Source organism: Octopus sinensis, linkage group LG2 (genome assembly GCF_006345805.1).
Source record: "Octopus sinensis linkage group LG2, ASM634580v1, whole genome shotgun sequence".
In the NCBI taxonomy this organism is placed as follows: Eukaryota; Metazoa; Mollusca; class Cephalopoda; order Octopoda; family Octopodidae; genus Octopus; species Octopus sinensis.
In genome coordinates this window covers 184,968,473-184,993,472 of record NC_042998.1, presented here as the reverse complement: position 1 = coordinate 184,993,472, position 25,000 = coordinate 184,968,473, and positions in this window count along the sequence as shown.

The following is a 25,000-nucleotide window of genomic DNA, read 5'->3' as shown; positions in this document are numbered from 1 at the left end:
TTGTTTTTGTTTTGTTTTTTTTGCTATCTGATTTTGCTTTGGTATCTTCATTTATTTTATTATATGTTATTATTCTGTGATGTCCCCGGTTCGGAGAAATCGTCACGCTAGCGTGACACTTTCAACTGTTGGAAAAAACAACAAGCTTTCTGGTAAAAGAATAGAAAGGAATAAAAAAAAAATATATAAAAATAAAATCAAAAATGAAGAAATAATGATTAGTGGGTGGGTGGGGAGGAAGAAAAGTAAAAATAATACAGTATAAATAAATAAAGGCAAAAACAACAACAAAAATAATAAAACTGAAAATATAAAAAAAAAAGGATATTGAGAGTGAAAACGGTAACAACTTGAGATCGAAACATGACTCTTCGCACATAAACTATGCTAACAGTAACAATAAACTTGCTTCGGTATTTAGAGAAAAATAAAATAAAATAAACGGAACAGTCCATCCACATAAAGTAAATTCATTTTGGAGAATCTTTCTAAAGAGAAAGAGAAACAAAAAGAAGAAAAGAAAAGAAAACAAATTGGCTTGAGATTTTTATAGGAGGCGGGGAAGATAATATATTTATTTAAATCTTTGAAATAAATGGTGGAAAACATCATATATATGTGTGTGTGTGTGTGTGTGTTCGTATGTATGTGCGTGTGTATGTCTATGCATGTATGTATATATGTATGTGTACATGTGCATGTATATATATATGTTTTTACATACATACATATACATACATATATATATAAATATATATATATATATGTATGGGTATTTATATATATATATTCGTATATACACGCGCACACACATACACACACAGATATATATATATATATATATATATATATATATATACATATATACATATATATATATATACATACATATATATATATATATATATGTGTGTGTGTGTGTGTGTATGTGTATACATGTGTGTGTGTATGTGTACATGTATATGTATGTGTCTATGCATGGTTTTCTGTACATATGAAAGGAAAAAAATATTAAATAATGAATGTGTTAAATAGAATCAATGAATAAAAAGACTGAATGAGCAGTAAAAAGGAGTAAAAATTAAAAAATGACAAAAGCAATCAAGAGACAAATTAACTTTCTTTATTCTGATTATTTTTCTTCCTTTCTTAGGTTTTCAGTTTTGTTTAAACACGATTGACTTTAAAAAGATTCTTGTGTCCAAAGGCTTTCAGTGAGAAAATGACTTCAAACTTTCAATAACAAAATAGAAAGAGGATCTGATGAAAGAATATTTTTTTCAAAAGAAATTGAAGGGCAGACGACAGCTTTGAAATGGCGGTGGGGAGATTCAAATTTTGGACAATAGGGAGCATTTATTGAAAATATTTTCTGTTTAGATGTAGACGACCTCATTGGCAAAATCAAATGAAAGAAATTTCTTTAATATTCTTTTGTTAAACCGATTTCATATACATACATACATACATACATACATATATACATATATGTGTGTGTGTGTGCGTGCACATTCACATGCTTGTATACGCACATAGCACATATATATATATAAACATGAACCCGCACCGCACACATATAACTGAGACGATTGATTTAATGATGAGCTGGAAAAGTTTTATCAATAAAATCAATGTTTACGATCCGACAATAATCGGACAGTCTTACTTTACTGAAGTGTTAACGTACTTGTTTCAAGTGCATGAAATAGTGAGATCTTGTTTTGAGTGAAATCTATTTTGATTCACTGTCTCGAAATGTCGCCCGCTGGTCATAAGAATACTCCCTCACCTTGTTATAGCACGCCCACGTACGTGCACACACACACGCAGACACACACACATACACACACACACACATACACACACACACATACACACACACACTCTCAAACACATACGCGCGCACTCATACAGTAACACATAATGGCGCACTCATACACACATTAAACAAATATGTGTTAGCATATGTAAATAACACTGGTCAACAAAATGAAACTTTTTTAATCATCAGAGTTGCCGATTGACTTTTCTGGGTTAATTTTTGATGCTGATTAACCCAGCATTTTTGATGCTGATTATCATGTTAATGATACCTGCTGTTTTAACTTATAGGATACGTAAAGCATGTCTATATAAGGTATATTAAATACAAGATACGATAATTTCATGGCTTTTTATTGTACAAAAAATTATTTTGTGCAAATAATTTAGAACAATCTCAACTGCTTGGGATTTGGACTTTCTATGGTGTTTTGTCTCAGGTACATTCCTGTATAACACCTAACAGTAGTAATCTAACATTCCTGCATTCCATAATCCTTGATATCGTTGTTCCATCGATGAAAGCGTTCCCCTTGCTCATCAGACACTGCTCCAAGGTTCTCTGCAAAAGAATCCAGATGTGAATCAAGGAAACGGACTACTATATTTGAGACGTCGTTAAACGGGCAACTAATCGTCAACCTTACAATACTATGGCTTCACTGAAGGCCGCCATTCTCCAGGCAATGTCCAAAATTAATAAAGACCATATAGTGCAGGCATATCAACGATTCCAGTTCCGTACTGAAATATTCTTCAAAGCTGAATGTGGTGGTACGCTCTGGAAATGGCGATTGAAGTGGAATCAATAAGGTTTAGTAGGGAAGCAGCAACAGAGAAAAACAGATTAGAAGAATACCTAGTTAGAAACTTAGAAAACGCGCTTAGGCATCTTAACCCATGTGCTACTCGTAAGATTAGCCCTTGATTAATTCTTCAACGAAAGCATAAAAGCTGCATTGTGAGAGGTAAGGCGCGTGCTGTAAGACACGAGAGTGCTAAAGTTGTCCGATGAACTCGAGAGGGTGAGGCGCAAAGTGGCCATAAAGCCACAATTCAGTCTTTAACTGGCCATGATGGGTGCATGTCACTCGAAGCCGAAAATAAGGAAGCGGAAGAATCTTATCAATATGCACGGATTACATACTCGTCATAGAGTCGGACACTAAGCACATCGAAGTAACCGATACTATTCAAATGACCACGATATGATGATAGAAGCACAAATCAACTACTACAACCTTCTATATAGGGTTAGAGGCGAACAAGGGCGACAACGTTTTCAGAGAAACTCTGGATGTCTTCGAGAATCAACTGGCTTATTTATTCTGAAGGACTTTCGGGCCTGGATCAATGGATAACTTCAGGCAATCCTTGGCCTGGAAGAGCTACGTGGTGTGGGGGAAATTGCCGATTGAGTAATTACACAGAAGTGTTGTCAGCTGAACCTTTCTGAGACGTGCGCAGACGACGAAACTTCTGTTCACGCATTCGTCCAATGTCCGTGTATTGCTGACTTCAGAAATTATGTCGAACATCTGCTGTCTCGAGTAGAGCGAATCCAGCTATTGGTTGAGTTCAACGTGAAGATCGTTCCGCCGTCATTCGTAGGCCAGGCAGGACATGCAGTATTTATCGGTCTGGTGAACATTGGTGAACCAGTTTGAAAAGGTCCACGACATTCACTGATCTCCAAAAAGAAGAAATAAACCATATTAAATCTCTGAGCGAGAGGTAAACAGTAACAGTATGGAAATATAATATATATATATATATATATATACAGATTGGGGCAGGGAGGGCGGGTGTTTTTGAAAAATGCACGAAATCATTAAATTTAAGTGCAAACAAATTTTAATGACATCAATGTGTTCGTACTGAATTTAACATTTGTCAAAATCAAGTGTGGAAAACAACATCTATCATGTGGTGTCCGTTTTCATCGATGCATTTCTGAAGGCGTTCTTGGAAGTTGGCCTCTACTCTCTCCAGCATTGCTCTGTCAATTTGGGCGGCTAATGCGCACATATACGTCCAATGTATGCATTTCCCCCACAAGAATAATCACACTTGGACAAACCAGGGGATAGAGGGTGACAAGCAATGCCAGCAAACCTGAAAATGAGGCGGTCACCGAAGAGAGGGCGAAGAAGGTCCATTGATGCTCTGGCTGTGTGGGCCATTGCCCCATCCTGCTGAAACCACACACGTCGAATAAGAATACGTTTTCGTCGTAATCCAGGCACAAAGAAGTTGTTTATCCTCCCGATGTAACACTTGGAGTTCACAGTAACAGCAATTCCATTATTGTCTTTAAAAATGTAAGGAATAATGACGGCAGCTTTTCCAATAGCACACCAGACAATCACTTTTGGGCTGTACAATGGTCTTTTGTGCAGTTCTCTCAGATTTTCAACAGCCCAATAACGACAGTTCTGTTGATTCACCATGCCATAGAGATGAAAATGAGCTTCATCACTCATTAACAAAATGGGGTTGTCATTTGCGTCAAAAATTGCATAGTCCCGTGGTTTCAACTGTTGCCCAGTGACGAATTTGTACGGGTAGAAATGCAGGTCTTCATGCAAAACATGCCTTACCGATCGATTATCGATGTCAAGTTCAGTGGAATGCCACCGAGCAGAGCGATTCGAACTTGGGGTCTGTACCGTTCGTGGTGCCGCTACCAGCCTCCTATTCATTAGTATACCTCGTGTACGAAGTGCATTTACTCAATGTAAAAAGGTGTTACGAGTGGGAATAGCCTGATTTCTGTGAATGTTGAAGTGGCACCAAAACTCACGCTGAACTGCTGCGACAGACTCGTTATTCTTCAAGTAACTGTCGTAGGCAAACACGTGATGCTCTATCATCCAAAGTGTCATCGTTTCACTTGAAAAGAAAAAGCAAATGCTAGGACACCACGTACCGAATAGTACCTGTCGGACTTATGTCCTTCCCCCTGGGACTGAGTAATAGCCATTTCAACAACATCCGTCCTCTCTGCTCCACCCTGTATGTATGTATGTATGTATGTATGTATGTATGTATGTATGTATGTATGTATGTATGTATGTATGTATGTATATATATATATTCATACATACATTCATATTGTTTTACAATGCTTTCACTCACCCCTTACAAGTGTCTGTTACATGAAAATTTCTTTGTTTTCTTTGACTATCGAAGGAATAAGTTGCTCAAGTTCCTTTCATCGAAGTTCAGACGCTATGTTTATTGAACATGTGAAGATATGAGCATAGAGTTAGTGACCAATTAACATTGAGAATGGCACCTGTATGCATCTGTAGATGTCTACAAACAAGTGAACCACGGTGAGAGTTCATGTCTGCTAATGTTATTGAAGTTTTTATCCGACAGAAGATTATCACATGCAGGTTTCTGACCAAGAAGGAGATGGCTAATTTGATGGCTATTTCCATGAAAATGTTTCACGCAAATTATTGGTAAAGATACACGGTTACAAATTACAATATATGTGTGTGCGTGCGCGCGCGTGTGTATGTATGTATGTATTTACGTATGTATGTATGTATGCATGTATGTATATCTATATATTATATAAATTAAATGATGTGATTCTAAAGTAAGAAGGGTGGGGTTAGATAAGGATTAAGATTTTTCATGGAGATTCATAAGTTTGTAGGGGAATTACCTACGGGATATTGTGGGAATATACTTTGTGGTTATTTAGGCATTTAGATTTGTGGTAGAATTTGAACGTGTAAAAAAAGCGGTAGTTGCATGTGATTAGGGCCTCATTATGTTTGTTTAGTAGTGTAGAAGAGTTGTGCTTTAATATGTAGAGTGCCTCCTTCAGGCAAAACTTACAGGCTGAGCGTTGACCTTGGCAGGGAAGCCCTGAATCTATTATGGACCATGACAAAGTATAGGGTATATTTATATTTTTGAGATGATGTATGTGACTGGCGAGTGTTATATATTTACTATGTTTATTGTATCTAAAAGAATGGACAGAGCGGCATATCGTTGTTTAAAATTTATGGCTGATCCTATATATATGGCCGTAGAATTGTGTAATGTGTTAAGGACAGTGCATTTATAAATTACTCTACATCTTCTACAATGGGTTTGTAAAGGGCAGATGGCCTCAGGACGGCAGTTATAAGTGGGTGTATTTTGGAGATTGTTTTCAGGAATGGAGGAGGTAATATTATCAGAGAGGTTAGAGAAGGGGGAAGAAAAGTCCAAACTATTAGTGTCGTTAATGTTATTATTGTTGTTGTTAATTGTACAATTTGTAAGGGTGGTAGGTATTGTAGTAGGATGGGTTGGGTTGTAGTTCTAAGGGTTTCCGTGTTGGAGTTCTGTACATGCTGAGCGTTCGTGCATCTAGAGTTGTAACTATGTGAGTTTTTATAGTAGAGAGAAAGCTTTTTCTTTTAATTAGAGGCTGCTATGATAGATTCGAAGCTGGGTGGGGCAGAATAGGATAGTTTCATGGTGGATTTATTAAAGATAGAATAATAGTTATGTTGACGAGGGAAGTTGGAGTCCAGTATTTTAAAGAAGGATTTGGCTAAGTTCTTAACGGTAAGTGAGTTGTACCACAGAATTGAGCGACCGCCACTTTTTTTTATTGTTTAGGAGTAGTGTTATCCACATTTTTGGAGAATGAAGAGAGTAGTAAAGCCTGTTGTTGTTAGCTATTTTAGCTGTTTTAGTTTTTGACCTAGTGTTAAATGTATTCGTGCGGGGTCTAGGTTGTCTAGGTGTGAGATCTTCCGGGGTTCTATCAGAGTGTATGTGTCGTCGGTTGTGATTCTGATGGTTGGTATATCTTTGTGATGTGGTTTGAGATATATATAGTTTGAGTCTGGTGTTATGGATGTATTTTATTTGTTGGGAGAAACCGCTAACGGTGAGTGCTTGCTTGTAATAAGGTGAGTGGTTATTAAAAATTTCCTCAGTGGAAGAGAGGTCAGATATACGGGTCGAGATATCTTTGATTGTGCTAGCAAAAGTAGATTTGTGGTGATTAAAATGAATGTATGAGTATTTAAGATATTGGTTAGATTTGTGGTAAGGGGAGTACTGGGAGGTAGATAAGTTTAGAGTTACGTCTAAAACGTTAGAAGTTTTGTGAGAATTTTCGAATGTGATAGATAGGTTTAAGTTAGAGAAGAATTTGTGTAGATCCTTTCTAGTTCTTTCCAAAGATGATTTATTTATGCTTTTGGCAACTAGTAAGGCGTCATCTCGGCAGGGACCCCTCTTGATGCTAGGGAAATGTATTTGTACCTGATTGAGTATATATAGTCCAACCAGGTCAATGACCTAGGCGAGATCAGATGATCCCATGGTAATGTCAAATAAGTTGCTATGTTTATTGTTGTGGTGATTAGTTCGGCACCAGAGTTTGCCCTCAAAAGAAATGTGTTTTGCAGGCATTAAGGATTATGTTAATTTCCAGTGGGGTTGATTTAGTTAGGTTCTTAGCTAGAAGAAGAGCTTGATTCAAAAGTTTGGGAGAAAAAGAATGGTAATTATTTATGTCGAATTGTAGGAAAGAGTAAGGGTTTTTTTGTTGTAGCATTTACTTAGCTTTACTCGATACCATTTGAGTCTTCCTGACACCAATACCTTTCATACCATTGATATGTGTATACATACATACATTCATACATACATATACATACATACATACATACATACATACATACATACATACATACATATATATATATATATATATATATGTTTACTTACAAACTCAGCAAAAGCTGTACGTACGCCGCTATATTTATATAAACGGAACAAGAACGTAACGGACGACAGTGAAAACATATGGACAGATGGGCGATACAAAGATGGACAGGAAAACCAAGACGGAACTTTCGTAGCTTTCTATTCATCAGTCAAGAGTCCAATTATCACTACAATTTCAGCCAATTACACTTGAGACTGTTCAAAATTGGTAGGACCGAAAAATCTAAGCTAAAGGCATTAAATTTTTGGAAAAAGCGGGTGAATATGTGCGACAACACGGATAAAATGAAACGAGAAAACAGGGTAAATTTTATACGATTACAAATATGTGTGTGTGTGTATTCTCTGAAGTTTCACAGAAATTTTAATATGCCCTTACATTGTGCATCGTTTATGCCCCACTCCTACTTGTTGTATAATTAAGTTTTTACACCCCTATACGTTCTTTTAACCAGTTTTTCATAACACCTTGTTTTATGTATGAAAAGTCGCTAGTGGCAAATGAAAATGAAAGAGTTATTGCTATATTTACAACAATATTTATTATTATTATTATTGTTGTTGTTGTCGTCGTCATTATTATTACTATTATTGAAATAAATTAAACTAGTTTCAGTTCAATATAATTCCGGCAATCCTTTCAGTTTGGTCTGTCGCGTAATGCCAACTTTTTCACCATAAGCTAGGTGTGGACTATTTGGTCGTTAAATAATTTTCATCAAAAAACATTGAGAACGAATTTTCATTTTTCAAGTTTTCAAATTACAATGGCTAAACGATCAGCTTTATTGATGCTGCTGTCATCGTCGTGGTCGTCGTTGTTGTCGTCGTCATCGTCATCACCACCACCACCATCGTTATCATCATCATCATCATCATCATCTTCATCATCATCATCATCCACCTCCTCTTCTGCATCACCATCACCGTTAACATTACCCCTCTACCACCACCATTACCCTTAGTCCTACAACCAGTGTCGGATTAAGACTCATAGAGGCCCTAAGCACTTAAAAGGTTTTGGCTCCCTCAAGTATATGTCAATGGTTCAAACCGTAAACAAAAATAATTCAAAATGTAAACGAAAATAAACCATTGAATTAATTTTTAACAAAATTCACAGTAAGATAGAAAATAATGTTTATTTCTGTATGCTTCTATTTTATTTATATTTTTTGAAAAGTTTGCGCTCGTTTTTTTTTATTGCAAAGTGTTCCATGATATTGTTAAACTTAATTTTACGTAAAACTTCTGCTTCTATACTTAGCAAAGAAAAGGTAGTACGAATATCATTTTAGCAAGTTTGAAGTGATTTCTTTCGTGCGTAAACCATTTTCATATCTGTAGTGCCCCCATCCCTTGATGCCCTAAGCACGCGTTTATTTTGCTAAATGGGTTAATCCATTGTACCTGCAACCACACACCTTCCCCACCCCTACATCCTGACTTTAATATCTTCATCAGGAAATAGTATCGCAACTATCTACAACAACAATGCAACAATCTACTGTTAGCGATGCATCAAGCATTATGTTTAACTGAGAAGGATGCAATGTAACTATAATCGGTGGTGTTAGTGCATTTCGAGAGGAATTATAAAAAACTATGAGAGAGTTATAGTATCGTCTTGATTTGGCTGTTATTTTTAGCAAGTCGGGCAACAGTATAAAGGCGCTCTTCTCACCGCTAATTAACGGTTAGTTACCTTAACGTATTTCACAACATAACAGTTTTACGTCGTCATCAAGTCGGTTGCGTAACTTAGACTCCCAGAGCATCGGATGAAATATCTGTAAGTATTTGCTTTTTGTTTTATCTTTTCTTTTACATGTTTTGGTCACTAAACTGCAGCAATGATGGGGCACCGCTTGAAGGGTTTAGTTGAACCACAACAGGCTTCCACATTCACTCGCTTGGCATTGGTCGGTCCAGGGATATAGTAAAAGATATTTATCTTGGCCCAGGGCTATAGTAGAAGACATTTATAAACCCAAAACCACATGCTGCAAAGAGTTTCTTAACCACACAGCCCGTGTGTATATTCTAAATTTTAATCCATTCAAAACATATTCAATCAAGACAGATGTTAGTGTTTTATACATGGTTGATAAGCAGGTTATGGGTCTATAATTTTTTGGTTCGTTTGTTTCTTCATTGTTTGGTAGTAAATGTTACACCATAACTATCCAAGAGGGAATCATACTAGGTTGTTGCAAAACATTGTTGTAAAGTTTTGTTAGCAGTTCATGGCTCTCTGGAAAGGCATTCAACCAGAAGTTAGGATTTTTATCCTTTCATTTGTTTGACTTCCTGAGAGCAGATCTTATATCCTCCACCTTGATACCATCCCACTTTTGCTCTTCTAAGGAGCCTAAGTCTGTAGATATTCTACCAATCCAAAGGCCTTTTCATTGCGTGTTTTTTCTTCTACCAAAATTTTATTCCAAAATTCCTGCACTTCTTCTTTTGATGGGACAGGCTTTACAGTAACTGGTATTTTTCCTATCTTCCTGCAAAAATTTTGGGGGTTATTTTTGAACATGTTGTTGTCCTTGAAGAGTCTAACACGCTTTTCATACCTTGCTATGCGGGAAGCTTTAGCACATACCTTTTGCTTAATGGTTACTATGGTGGTATCCATGTCAAATATGGTTTTCATATATTTTTTCTTTAATTTTCGGGCTTTTGTAGGTTTCATAGTCTTGTCAAACTTAAGGTTTTTAAACATTCTATGCCAGACCAAAGTAGCTGAATTTGGTGTTGAATACGCTCTTGCCAAGTAGGCTTTTTGTGGGAATGTTGTTTTCTAATCTTTTCACCACAAAATCGTTGAGATTTTCACGGATGCATAGTACAGGTGGTTGAGATCTGTAATATCAGTATCATTAGCTGAAATTATATCCTTAAGTGCAAGGCGGATTTTACCAATTATTTTCAGGTTTTGGTAAGAATTGCGAATTTTTGGGAGAGTGTCGCGTTCATTCATACTGATTTCTTTAATTTTCAGCCATTCAATCATGATTTCATATTTTAGATCATGTAATTCTGTTGGGTCAATTTCTGTGTGACTTTCTTCATCTATTTGATGTTCATCTGCCTTAGTGTTTATGGTTGGTTCAGGGAGTATTTCACTTTGCTTATCAGTTACATTAAATCTTTCAATCATTACTGCGTTTTCATCAGTTCTGGGCTGGTCTATAATTATTTCCTCTCAGTAATAATCTTTATTATTATTATTATTATTATTATTATTATTATTTTATTATTATTATTATTATTATTATTATTATTATTATTCAGTAGTTTTATTTTTATAGCGTGCTTTCGCTTCACTACCGAGCGCAGCTCTGTGTGCCTTGGGTATGTGCTGTGATTTGTTGTGATGCTCTGATGGTTATTGTATGGAAAGTGTTCTGCGTAGGATGTGTGCAGTGCCTAGTAGTGCAATTTTCTGTATGTTATATGTGTTTGTAAGTCCTGGTGTTTTTGTTATGTATTTGTCTGAATATTTTTTTATCATGCCTAATGCACCTACTATGATAGGAATTGTTTCCGTTTTCAGGTTCCACATTCTAGTTATCTCTATTTCCATGTCTTTGTATTTTGAGAGTTTCTCCATTTCTTTTAGAGACACGTTGTCATCTGCCGGTATTGATACATCAATTAGAAAGCATTTTTTTTCTTCATGATCTCTGACAACTATATCTGGTCTGTTGGCCTTAATTTCTCTATCTGTGTGTATCGGCATATCCCAGAGTATGGTTGCTTTCTCGTTTTCTGTGACCTTTTCTGGTGTGTGCCTATACCATCTTTTTTCTGTTGTTATTCCATAATGTTGGCATAGCTTCCAATGTATGTAGGTTCCAACTCTGTCATGTCTGTGAATATATTCCTTCTTAGCCAGGACTGGGCAGCTAGAGATAATATGATTTATTGTTTCTTGTCCATCTCCACATATTCTGCAGTTACTTGTAATATTTCTTTTCATTACATGTTTTTGGTAATTTCTGGTGGGGAGGCTTTGGTCTTGTTCTGCAATTAAAAATCCCTCTGTTTCTGCTTTGAGTCCTGAGCTTCTCAACCATTGCTGGGATTTTTCTTTGTCTATTTCTTTTGCGTTTAGTTTAGTGCAGTATTTACCATGAAGGGGTTTTTCTTGCCATCGTTTTATCATGGCTCGTTGCTGTTCTATTTTTAGTTTGGATTTCATTTGTTTTATAGCTTTTGTTGTTTCTTCATCATCTTCTTCTTCTTTGTGTTTATTAGGTGGTATGATTTCTTGTTTGTATTTGTCAGCTTCCTTAAATACTGAGAACAGTTTTTTGTTTTGCTCGTGTTTTGCTGCTATCTGGATCAGTTTTCCTTCCTTCTGAAGTAGGTATTTTTGCAGTCCTATGGTGGTTATTTTATAGTAGTTTTCCAGCTGTATAAGGCCTCTACCACCTTCTATACGTTGTATATATAGTCTTTCTATGTCAGATTTTTGGTGATGCATCCTAGATCCTGTCAGTATTTTTCTTGTTTTCCTATCTATTTTGGACAGTTCATTTCGTGTCCAGTTAAGGATATTGTAGCTGTAACTTATAACTGTGACAGCTAAAGTGTTGATACCTATTATCTTGTTTTTAGCATTGAGCTCTGTTTTTAGTATTGATCTAACTCGTCTATAATATTCTTTTTTTATTTTCTCTTTCATTTGTGTGTGTTGTGTCTTATCTAGTTCATGGATTCCTAAGTATTTGTAAGTTTGGCTTTGGTCTAATTCTTTTATTTCATTGGTTTTATCTAGTGTGATGTTGTTACTCTTAACTAGTTTTCCTCTTTTCATGGTTACTTTGGCGCATTTTTCTAATCCAAATTTCATATCTATTTCTTTGGTAAATCCATGAACTGTCTTTAGTAGTGTTTCCAGCTGTTTGTCATTTGCAGCGTATAGTTTTAGGTCATCCATATATAAAAGGTGGCTGATCGTTTTGCCGTAACATTTATATCCGCATCCAGTTCTATTTAGCATATCAGATAGAGGTGACAGTGCCAAGCAGAAAAGGAGTGGAGAGAGCGTGTCTCCTTGGAATATTCCTCTTCTAATGGGGATGTCTTTGATTATCATGAGTCCCTCTTTTGTTTGGAGGTGTAGGACTGTTTGCCATTTATTCATAGAGTGCTCTATGAATTTTATGATTGTTGGTGCTACTTTGTTAATGGCTAGTGTTTCGAGGATCCATGTGTGGGGGATGCTATCAAACGCCTTTTGTAGTCAATCCAGGCCATACTGAGGCCTTTCTTCTTTCTGTGGCTGTCTTCAGTTACGGCTTTATTAATCATTAGTTGATCTTTACAGCTATATGAGCCCTTGCGGCATCCTTTCTGCTCTTCTGGGAACAGTTTGTTTTCGTCCAGGTGCTTGTTCAGCCTTTGCGATATCACTGCAGTAAATGCCTTGAACATAGTAGGGAGGCAGGTTATTGGTTTGTAGTTTTCTGGTTTTGTTGTTTCATTTGATTTGGGAAATAAGATGGTTTTCCCCTTCGTGAGCCATTCAGGTATTGTCTCTGGCTCTGCTAGTATGCTGTTAAAGTTTTCAGCCAGCTTTTTGTGCATTCCTGTTAGATATTTCAACCAGAAGTTGGGGATCTTGTCATGCCCAGGTGCCTTCCAGTTGCTTAGTTTTTGCAGTGCCTGGGTGACCTCTTCAGTTGTTATGGGGGTCCAAAGTTGTTCAGATGCCGAGTTTGTTATTTTCATACTCCTTTTTTTTGGCTGTTCGTTCGCCGACCATATTTCTCTCCAGAATTCTTCCAATTCTTCTGCCGTTGGTGCTGCAGTGACTTCTATTTTATTTTTGCCCAGTTCTTGGTAGAACTTTTTGGGGTCGGAGTTGAACTTTTTGTTCTGTTCAAAGAAGCGTTGGCGTTTCTCGTACCGGCGGATCCTTTGAGCTTTGGCAAGGATATCTTGCTTCAGCTTTTCTTTTATCTCCGGCAAATCTTTTTCTGTGATGTTATATTTGCGGAGTATTTTTGTTCTCTTTTTGTTGCTTAGTAGCGTTGCTTGTTTGCTGATTTCATTAAGAATCGACAGGTCTTTTCTAATTTTTTTTATTTTGTTTTGGATGTTATTTATCCACAGGGTTTGTTTGGGTGGTGGTACTCCTGTTTGGGCTGGTTTGGGTGAGTAACCAGCTTCTTTTGTGGCTGCAGTGGCTGCTGCGTATATCAAGTCATTTAGTTCAGTGATATCACTTTTTTTTGTTTCAGTGGCTAGTTCAGTGACGGCTAGGTTTATGTTGTTTATAATTGGTGTTGTTATTGCGTTTATTTTTATTCTTGGGAGGTATGGTCGGTGGTCCATTTTGGGCTCTGTGTTTTCAGTTCTTTGATTATTTTATTTTTTATATTATCATAATCATTAGGCTCCCCTTCGTTGTTTACATCGTGTTTGTTGGGAATGTTGCGTTTGTCTTCGTGTTTTACAGTTTCAGTGTTTATATTATTGGGCATTGTTGTGTGGCTTCTATCTACATTTTCCTGGTGTATTTTTTCTTTTAAATGTTCTATTTCTATTTCTGATATTTTTTTGGCTTTGAGAATGTATCTTCGTACGTTAGCTAATTTATTAGGGTTCATTGCTGTATCCAAGTCTATATCTCTATTATTTTCCTTCCATATTTTATATGTATGTGTTGTTGTATTTTCATTTTGTGGGTAGAGCATTGCTGTGAAGTATGCGTGTAAGATAGAAATGTATTCCTCACGTGTCCATTTACGTCTTTTGGGTTTTAATTGCGGGACATGAGGTACAACGTCCGGCTCATTATTTTGACGGTCGTCATTTTCGTAGGGTACCGGTCCGTTTATTTCTGTTGTCACATTATTTCGCACGTGTAGTTTTTCGTACATTTTTTGTTGTAGGTTTAATGTACGTACCGCTCGATTGTTATTCTTGGGTTGAATAGTATCGGTGGCATTTAATTTCTTCGTAGTTCCTTTGTACATGGTGTTTGAGGTCGGGGATGATCGTGTTGTTCTACGCATGTTTACATGTGTTGTGTTAGAGGTGGAGATAATATCGAGTCAAAATACATCATTTCGTTTCGAAAATAGTAATAAATTTCAATTCGTATTACTTACTCGGATATAGTCCAATTCTTTGTTAGTAAATCTTTGGCTCCATAGGGTGTCCTTGTTTTCGATGTTTGTGGATAGATTTCAGAGCTCTGTATTTTCCTTCTTACGTCTTAAACGTCCCCGGTGTCTCTCCCTTCTCCCCGGTGTCTATTATTATTATTATTTATTATTATTATTATTATTATTATTATTATTATTATTATTATTATTATTATTATTATTATTATTATTGTTGTTGTTGTTAGCGAAGGCAGAGGTATTGTTTTCAGTCGTGTTTGTTTGTTTGTTTGTCTGTCCGTGGACAAGATATTTCAAAAACTGCTGGATGGATCCGGATGAAACTTTCAGGGATGTTTGACCCTGTGACTGGCACGAACTGATTAGATTTTGGGATTGATCCGGCACCGGACAAGGATTCTGGATTATGTTTCCGTTGTTTTTTTACTTAATTTTTGAGAGCGGTCGGGTTCATTTTTAGTATTCCTGTTTGTTAGAGTAGTCGAGTTTACTTTAGATATTCTCATTTAAAAAATCGTATCCAGCCAATCGTTGAGAGGACGTTGGTGTTGCTCTGGCGGAGGTTTGCGCTCTCTGAATGCTCTTGTTGTTGTTATTATTAATTTTATTATTATTATTATTATTATTATTATTATTATTATTATTTATTATTATTATTATTATTATTATTGAGTGTGAGAGCTGTGCATGCCATCAAAGTGACACTGGGGTAAAATATACGAAGCCCAGTATACCCATCATTACTACCCGTCTGATAAGGGTAAACGAGGTGCATGCATCACAACCATATGTGCACGACATGGTGATCTCATATACAGATAAACAGCTCATGACCTTGCAGGTGGGGCCCAGTTAGAATGTTTTTCAGGTAGAGTAGACCATCCCGCTCAGAAGGTCCCTGAATAAGGGTTGTTTAAGGAAGATTATCATTATTATCGTTATTATTATTATTATTATTATTATTATTATTATTATTATTATTATTATTATTATTATTATTATCATTATTATTATTATTACAGCGGCGAGCTGGCAGAATCGTTGGCATGCTGAACGAAATGCTTAGCAGTATTTCTCCCGTCACCCCGATCTTTGCTTTTCATGGATTTGGGGGTCAATGAATTAAGTACTAGTTGAATACTGGGGTCGATATAATCGACTCATCCCTTCCCACAGAATGGCTGCCCTTGTGAAAAAAACTTGAAATCATTATTATTATTGTTTTATTGTCTTTGCACAGCTTCTAACGCTGCAGATGTACTACGGTGTCAGCTGTTAACTAGCAATAAACTAAGGTAACACCCTTTATTTTTCGAGCACCTTCCGGAGTATTCGAGCGGTTCCAAGCAGTGCTGTTTTCTGAAAGTGCTCCATTCTTATTGCAGCCTCTATTTGCTCCGCGTACTTCTCAAGATTTTTGCTCAGTTTCCAGGGCTCCAACAATTATTGGTACTACTACCACCTTTTTCCATGACCACAACTGCTTAACCTCCCAAGCTAACCTGTCATATCTATCGACTTTTCTTTCCTCCTTATCGCATACCTTGTTGTCAACTATGCATGCTATATCTATGATCCATCATCGTTTGCTTACTTTCTCAATTAGCACTATGCCTGATTTCCTATTCCCTATCTCAGGGTCGCACTGAATCATGAAATCCCATAGGGGTATCATTTTCAATGATGCCTTCGGGTGCATGTTCGTACCACTTGTTTGCTCTGTCAAGTCCATCTTTGTTGCAAAGTGTCCAATGGACAATCCTTGCTATATTTCCATGACATATCTTATATTCTTTCTGGGCTTGTGGCGTACATTGACTGGTAATATATCATACGGTTTCACCATTTTGTCCACAAATTCTGCATTTATCACCTTCTGATGTGTTGTCTATTCCGTATTTGATGTAATTGGTTCTTAATGTTTGCTCTTGGGCATCACAGATTAGAGCCTCCATTCCCGGTTTTAAATCACTTTTAGTCATCCATAGCCATCTTTTTTTCTGTCTGTCTTATCTTCAACATCTCTATGAAATTGTCTATGCATTCTTTTCTTTATCCACCTATTTTCAGTTTCGTTCATTCTCAAATCCTTGTACAATGCTTTATCTTTGCAATTTTCCATCCTACACAAGCCTGACCTTCTTAATTCCAATAATAGTGGTTCTATGGCATTTTTATATACCATGCTATGTTGTTTTCTTCTGTTCTAATGCTGTGTCACTCTTTGGGTGGAGTATCCCATATCTACTCAGCAACTTCTTTGTCTTTCTGTCTAAGCTGTTTAGTTCGTCTATTGTCCATGCGATTACCCCTGCTCCATATCTAAGGAGTGAAACCGCCTAGGTGTTGATAGCTTCAATTTTATTTCGTCCGTTTAATTTCGACTCAAGGATCATTCTTAGTCTGCGCAAATACTCCTTCTCAAAGTTTTCTGTCATTTCTTTCTCCATCAATTTATCTATTTCCAATATCCCCAAGTACTTATAGCCCGTCTCTTTTATCTGCTTCATAACCTTCCCCGACGGTATCCCTAGTCCGTCCATACATTTGATTTTGCCTCCCTTCAAGACTAACACACCACACTTCTTCAGTCCGACCTCCATTCTGATATCAGCACTGAATGTATACACCGTATCAACGAGGGAACTGACTTGGGCTTCATCTTTACCATAAAGTTTGTGGTGATCCATGAATAACAAGTGGTTGACATTTTGTTGGCGGTTTTTGAATACATATCGAGCTTTTGCTTTCCACAAAATCAGTCTTAGTAGTATCAAGCACAGTACAAAGATCAGTGGGGACAGGCGGTACCCTTAGAAGATGCCTCTCCTATTGTCTTTAAACTTTTTCCATACATTGTGAGTACCGTCTTCCACTTCGCCATACTTTTTCCAAGCAATCTCTCAACATTCGGTGTAATACCAAATAGGCTCATACATTCCATAATCCAAGAATGTGGCATCATATCCTACGCCTTACGATAATCGATCCATGACATGGTTAAGTTACTTTTCCGTCTCTTGCAGTCTCTAAGTACAGTTTTGTCTATAAAGAGTTGATCCTTGGTACCTCTGTACTTACGCTTGCAACCCTTCAGCTCATGTGGCAATACTCCATTTTTTTCCAGATATCCGTACATTGACTCTGCGACTATTCCAGTCAATAATTTCCACATAAGTTGTAAGCAAGATATCGCCCTGTAATTGTCTACCGTATTGCCTTTTTCAATGTTTTTCAGGCACAGCACTGTCTTACCCAATGTCAACCACTCTGGTGTTACTTGGTCAGCATTTAACAAGGTGTTGAGTTGCGCAGCTATTCGTGAATGACATTCACCAAATCTTTTGATCCAGTAGCCTTGAACTCCATCTGGTCCCGGGGCCTTCCAGTTGCTCATTTTTTTGCTGATTTCCTTCACTTTCCTAACTGAATTTACTAGTTCTGCCTGTTTTGGACAGACTACTGTTTAGTTCAGTTCTTGCAACCATTCAGTATCCTTCCTGTGCCCCTTGTCTTTGGTCCAGACGTCACTCCAAAACCTTGGACTTTCAATGTTATATGATATCAACTTTTCATCTGTACACTCACCATTTATTTCTTTGAAGAAACTCTTTTGATCCACTCTGAATAACTTATTCTGCTGGTATCTCTTCATTCTTTTGTCGTATCTTGCTATCTTTGCTTTCTATCATCATCATCATCATCATCATCATCATGATCATCATCATCAACATCATCATCGTTATTATTATTATTATTATTATTATTATTATTATTATTATATTATTATTATTATTATTATTATTTCAGGCACATCGGGTTAAATGTTTATCGGTGTTTCGTCTGCCGTTACGTTCTGCGTCCAAATTCCGCCGCGGTCGCGGTCGACTTTGCCTTTCATCCTTTCGGAGTCCCCCCACCTTTCCCAGGCTGCCCTTGCGGCAAAAATTTAAAATAATAATTATAATAATTATTATTATTATTTCAGGCACACCGGGCGATATACATAGCCATGTTTCATCTGCCACAGCGTTCTGAGTTCAAATTCCGCCGGGGTCGACTCTGCCTTTCATCCGTGCGGGGTCGATGAAATAAGTACCAGTTACGCACTGGGGTCGATGTAATCGACTAGTCTCCTTCCACTAAATTTCAGGCCTTGTGCTTTCTGTAGAAAAGTTTATTATTATCATTTCATTTACGCGCAACAGAGTACCACGCAAAACCTTCTCTTGCCAGTCAGATAATAAAATTAATAAATTTTCCTCACTATTATCTACTTAAGAGGCTATATCTACTCTAGCTAACTCCACACAATCGTCGAGTGATATTAAACCTCTACTGCCTTCCTTTTTAGGTACATACAATCTTGTTACTCCTGCTCTAGGTCGAAGCCCCCGTCCATATTGGATTGCCTCCTACTTCTGATTCAGATTTTGTCCAATCTGCAAAAGGCTGCTGAATATCTAAGCACCGATACTGCCGAAGCATTTACAGCCTTCACTAGATTCGGACCATTTAGATTTGGCTTCATTAACTTCCTCACCTTTCTGATGTACTCCTTCTCAATTTTCTCTTTCATTTCTATTATTTTGTGCTAAAAGTTTCTATCGTTCATCCGCTTACCTTTTTCGTACTCCCAAGTATAAAATCTACCTCCAAATTTAGTCTCAGAGATTTTGTATAAATCTCCACGTATTTTACATATGACGAAATACGTTTCCTCGAAGCAGTGTATGGTCTTTGTTCACAGTTTGATATTACTATTCCACTGAAATTGCACTGCACAGCATTATAACAGGCCCAGCCAGAAACGCCAAGAATCTACATAAGTAAGTAAGTAGCCAATCATATTACTAGGCTTGATCGAGTGATTAACAGTTTGCTCTTCAGTTTTGAGGTTCTAAGTTCGAACTCAATACCTGGTATATTATTTTATATGAGTTAGATCTGGAGGTAATAACAGTGGCCATGGCCTTCGCAGGCACTTCCAGATAAGTGAGATTACTGGGAAATATAAACATACGCGGCGGAAGCACTCCGTCGGTTACAACGATGAGGGTTCCGGTTGATCCGAATCAACGGAACAGCCTGCTCGTGAAATTAACGTGTAAGTGGCTGAGCACTCCACAGACACGTGCACGCTTAACGTAGTTCGCAAAGAGATTCAGCGTGACACAGAGAGTGACAAGGCCGGTCCCTTGAAATAAGGTACAACAGAAACAGGAAGTAAGAGTGGAGTGAGAGAAAGTTGGGGCGAAACAGTACAACAGGGGTCGCCACCAACCCCTGCCGGAGCCTCGTGGAGCTTTAGGTGTTTTAGCTCAATAAACACACACAACGCCCGGTCTGGGAATCGAAACCGCGATCCTAACCACTGGGCCATTGCGCCTCCACATACAACAGCTGCAGAAAAAGCATGTTCAAAGAGGAAATTCCAGAGGGACGGTTTTCTGAGGAGGAAGGTCTAGATATAGTGGTTCATACGAAGGCCTGGAGTATTGAACACAACAAAGGTGACGAGTAAAAGAGAGACAGACGAATCGAAAGTCGGGGTGGCATAAGACCAGCTACCTCTGAGGAGCAAAGGCCATTATAGTATTAGTAGAAAAGGTAGAAAGAAGTGATTGCATCCTCACTGACACGATGATGCTGTTGTGGTTCTTATTTGCCAGTGGCAATTCTTTATGTTGTCATTGTTATTGTTGTTGTTCTTGCTGATATTAATGTTGTTGATGATGGTTCTGTTGTTGTTATGGTTGCTGTTGTTTTTGTTGTCTTAGTTGTTGTTGTTGTTGATATTTCTATTCTTATTGACGATGTTTTAGTTTTATGTTTTTGTCGATGTTGTTGCTGCTGATACTGGTAGTAGTGATGGTGGTGGTGGTGGTGGTGGTGGTGGTAATTGGCGAGCTGGCAGAATCGTTAGCACGCCGGGCGAAATGCTTAGCGGTATTTCGTCTGCGTTACGTTGTGAGTTCAAATTCCGCCGAGGTCGACTTTGCCTTTCATCCTTTCGGGTTCGATAAATTAAGTACCAGTTACGCACTGGGGTCGATGTGATCGACTTAATACCTATGTCTGTCCTTGTTTGTCCCCTCTGTGTTTAGCCCCTTGTGGGTAATAAAGAAATAGGTGATGGTGGTAATGGTGGTGATGATGTTGTTGTTGGTGATGATGTCGGTGGTGGCGGTGACGATGTTGGTGGTGGTGGTGATGATAGTGGTGATGATGATGGTGGTGTTGGTGATGGTAGTGATGGTGGTGGTGATGGTAGTGGTGATAATGATGGTTGTGGTGATGGTGGTGATGGTGGTGATGATGATGATGTTGGTGATGTTGATGGTGATGGCGAGGATGACGGTGGTAGTGTTGATGGTGATGGTAGTGATGGTGCTGGTGATGGTAGTGGTGATAATGATGGTTGTGGTGATGATGATGGTGGTGTTGATGGTGATGGTAGTGATGGTGGTGGTGATGGTAGTGGTGATAATGATGGTTGTGGTGATGGTGGTGATGGTGGTGATGGTGATGATGTTGGTGATGTTGATGGTGATGGCGAGGATGACGGTGGTGGTGTTGATGGTGATGGTAGTGATGGTGGTGGTGATGGTAGTGGTGATAATGATGGTTGTGGTGATGGTGGTGATGTTGGTGGTGATGGTGATGATGTTGGTGATGTTGATGGTGATGGCGAGGATGACGGTGGTGGTGTTGATGGTGATGGTGGTGGTGGTGGTGCCCTTCATATTTTCTCTTCAAGTACTATGATCAGCGTTATTGTTATTATCAATAATCTTCGTCGCCGTTGTTACTGTTTTTGATATTAATGCAGATGCGGTTATCGTTATTGTTGTTGTTGCTGTTGTTGTTATCGTTATTGTTGTTGATGTTGTTGTTATTTCCGCTTCCAATACTACGACTGTTTGTTATTATTGTGACTGACGATGTCGTCGTCGTTGTCTTCCTCCCGTTATTAGACGCAAAAAAAAGAAACATCGGACACACATGACTGGGCGAAACTTATGAAAATTTTTGCTGCAAGTACATGAAGGGATCTTCACTGACTTTGAATATGAAAAACGTGTTGTGTGTGGAGGCGTATGTATGTGTGTGTGTGTGGTGTGTGTGTGTGTGTGTGTGGTGTGTGTGTGTGTGTGTGTGTGTGTGTGTGCATGTGTGTGTGCGTGGGTGTGTGTAATGCAGAGTTGGTGCTGATGCTAATGCGGCAGTGGTGGCTCTGATATATATTTTTGCCGATGGTATTGTTCTTTATATTATACACAGATATAAACACATACACACGCACGGCCTCCCCCCTCCAACGTACACACGCGCAACCCTCATCCTACATACAATTCCACATGCATGCATACATGCGTGCGTATATATATCTACATATGCGTGTGTCTATATCTATCTACATATACATGCACACACACACACACACACATGCACACACATATGCATAAATACGAAAACACAAGTATGTATCTATATATATGTACGTATGTAGTTGCGTGTACATGTACGCACACACACACACACACATACACACACACACACACACACACATATATATATATATATATATTTATATATATATATATATATAATATATATATATATATATTTATATATATATATATATATATATATATATATATATATATTATATATATGTATATATATATATATATATATATATATATATATATTTATATATATGTATATATATATATATATATATATATATATATATATATATATATATATATATATTATATATATATATATATATACTCATTAAATATATAATATTTGGTATATATATTTATTGTAAATTGTTGACAGTACAAGGCATGCGAAGCGGCGCGAGACGGCGCGAGGCAGTTTATTCATGCTATCAATTTAGAAAAAAACACTAACAGTTGAAATTCGGGTCACTCTTACCAATCTTGAGTCAGAATTAGTACCTATGCATGTATGCGGTCCTTTTTATGTTTTTAAGTGTTTGGATATATCCAAACGTTTAGCCGTCACTTTGCTTGTAAATTAATTAAATAGGTTTAATTATTTAATTAATTAATTAACTACAAGATACATGAACCAGGCTTGTTTATTGTACAATAAAACGTAGACAGTTAAAGAGTGAATGACTGTACGATGTCGTTTCTAGTTCATGAATCTTCGTCAGCAATCAAATCGCCTACATTTTAAAGCCGTTATGAAATTGTATTTAGCTTTGGGTATACTCCAAAGTTATTTTTAGTCTGAAAAATAAACACTGTAAGATCGTCTGTAATTATACAGTTTCATCGTGAACGGTTCAACAAGGATTGACTGGATGATGTAGTTTCTGGTTTATCAATCTGCAGCAGTAATTGGGTACTCCTAATTTTATAGTGAACTAGCAGTATCGCCCGGCGTTGCTCGGGTTTGTAAGGGAAATAACTATAAAGCATTTTTAGAGAGTTATAGCCAAAAAATAGCAAATTTTTTTTTTTTAATCGTTGACTCATTGTAGACATTTTTAGAGAGTTACTTCCCTTATATTTAAAAAAATATGCATTAAAATGGAAAAAATTATGATAAATTTTTTTTTAAATCGTAGACTCATCGTAGACGCGCGCTAATACCCAGAAGGGCTCGATATGAATCACGACTATAAGATACTCGGTTTTGGTTAAACTGCACCGCAAAATGTGGGAGTAGTTAGGAATCTAAATCGGAGTAGACAGACACACAACCTTTCTTTTATATATAAAGATGTGCAATTGTATTTATTGCAACTGCTGCTGCGCTTATAACTAAACCTTGTTGACTGAAAATTTGACACTTTTTCCGTTTTCGGGTCGATAAAATGAGTACCAGTTGAGCACTGCCCTAAGGTTAGTATAATAGACTTTTTCCTCCTCTCAAAGTTGCTGGCCTTGTGACAAAACTTAGAAAGAATTATCATAGTGCTGCGATATCAACATTTTCACGGTACTAACGTTATCCCCAGTAAGCGATTTACGTTTAAATCATTAAGACATGTAAATTCTTTTTTTTTTCCTTTCCTTACTGCTTTTATTCTGAATCTATTTTGTTATTCAATATTTCGAAAAAACATGCGTATGACTTTATGTTTTCTTATTACCCACAAGGGGATAAACATAAAGGGGACAAACAAAGACAGACAAAGGGATTAAGTCGATTACATCGACCCCAGTGCGTAACTGGTACTTAATTTATCGACCCCGAAAGGATGAAAGGCAAAGTCGACCTCGGCGGAATTTGAACTCAGAACGCAGCGGCGGACGAAATACCGCAAAGCATTTCGCCCGGCATGCTAACAATTCTGCCAGCTCGCCGCCTTTATGCGTATGACTTTATGATTATCCTATCTATGGAAGGCTTTCTTTTTGACATTAAGGCGGTGAGCTGGTAGAATCGTTTGCACGCCGGGCGAAATACTGCTAAAACGAGTTACAAATTATGTTTATTGAAACTGATGCAACATAAGTTCATGTGTTTAAATATATTTTGTAACTTTATATACATTTGTAATGTTTGTATCAGCTTATAATTGAATTTCCAACTTTGCCCAAACGACCTGAACATTAGCTTCAAGGTTCATCCAAGACTGGGACCACGGGCCATACGTCCCCTGCCCAATTCAGGATCACAACATATATGTACACTGCAACATAATTTATTTTCCTCAACAGGCCCTGTCCTATTTAACATTGTCCCGAAAGAGATCAAAGAGGAAAAGGATCCCATCAACTCTAAACGGAGTCTGGATAGATTCCTTCAAGGAATACCAGATAAGCCACCCATAATTGGATACAACTCACCCAACAAAAACTCACTACTTGAATGGACCACAAACAAAATTTGACTTAAACAGGATTTAGATAATCATATCAGGTGGTGCTATTAATTTAGACATGGCCTGGACCAATCTTTGGTCGAAACATATCTAAGTTTATCTAAGTTTATGTTGTTCACAATTAGGATTTCTTTAATGGTTTAAGATTGGCCCCACTTCTACGACTGCGTTTAGCAATTAAACACAAAGCTCTTAGAAATATATTCCTATTCCTTATCCTCAAACTAAAAAGACTGAGATATAAAACATATCTTCAATCTGTTACTAGCGAACACACATAACAGGGGTATTAAACTAGAAACATATAACCACAGAGAGAAGAACGTATAATTTTTTATATAATAGCGAATTAATTTACTTAAATTCTGTAAAAATCGATAACCTATCTCACAAGCCCATAACTTGA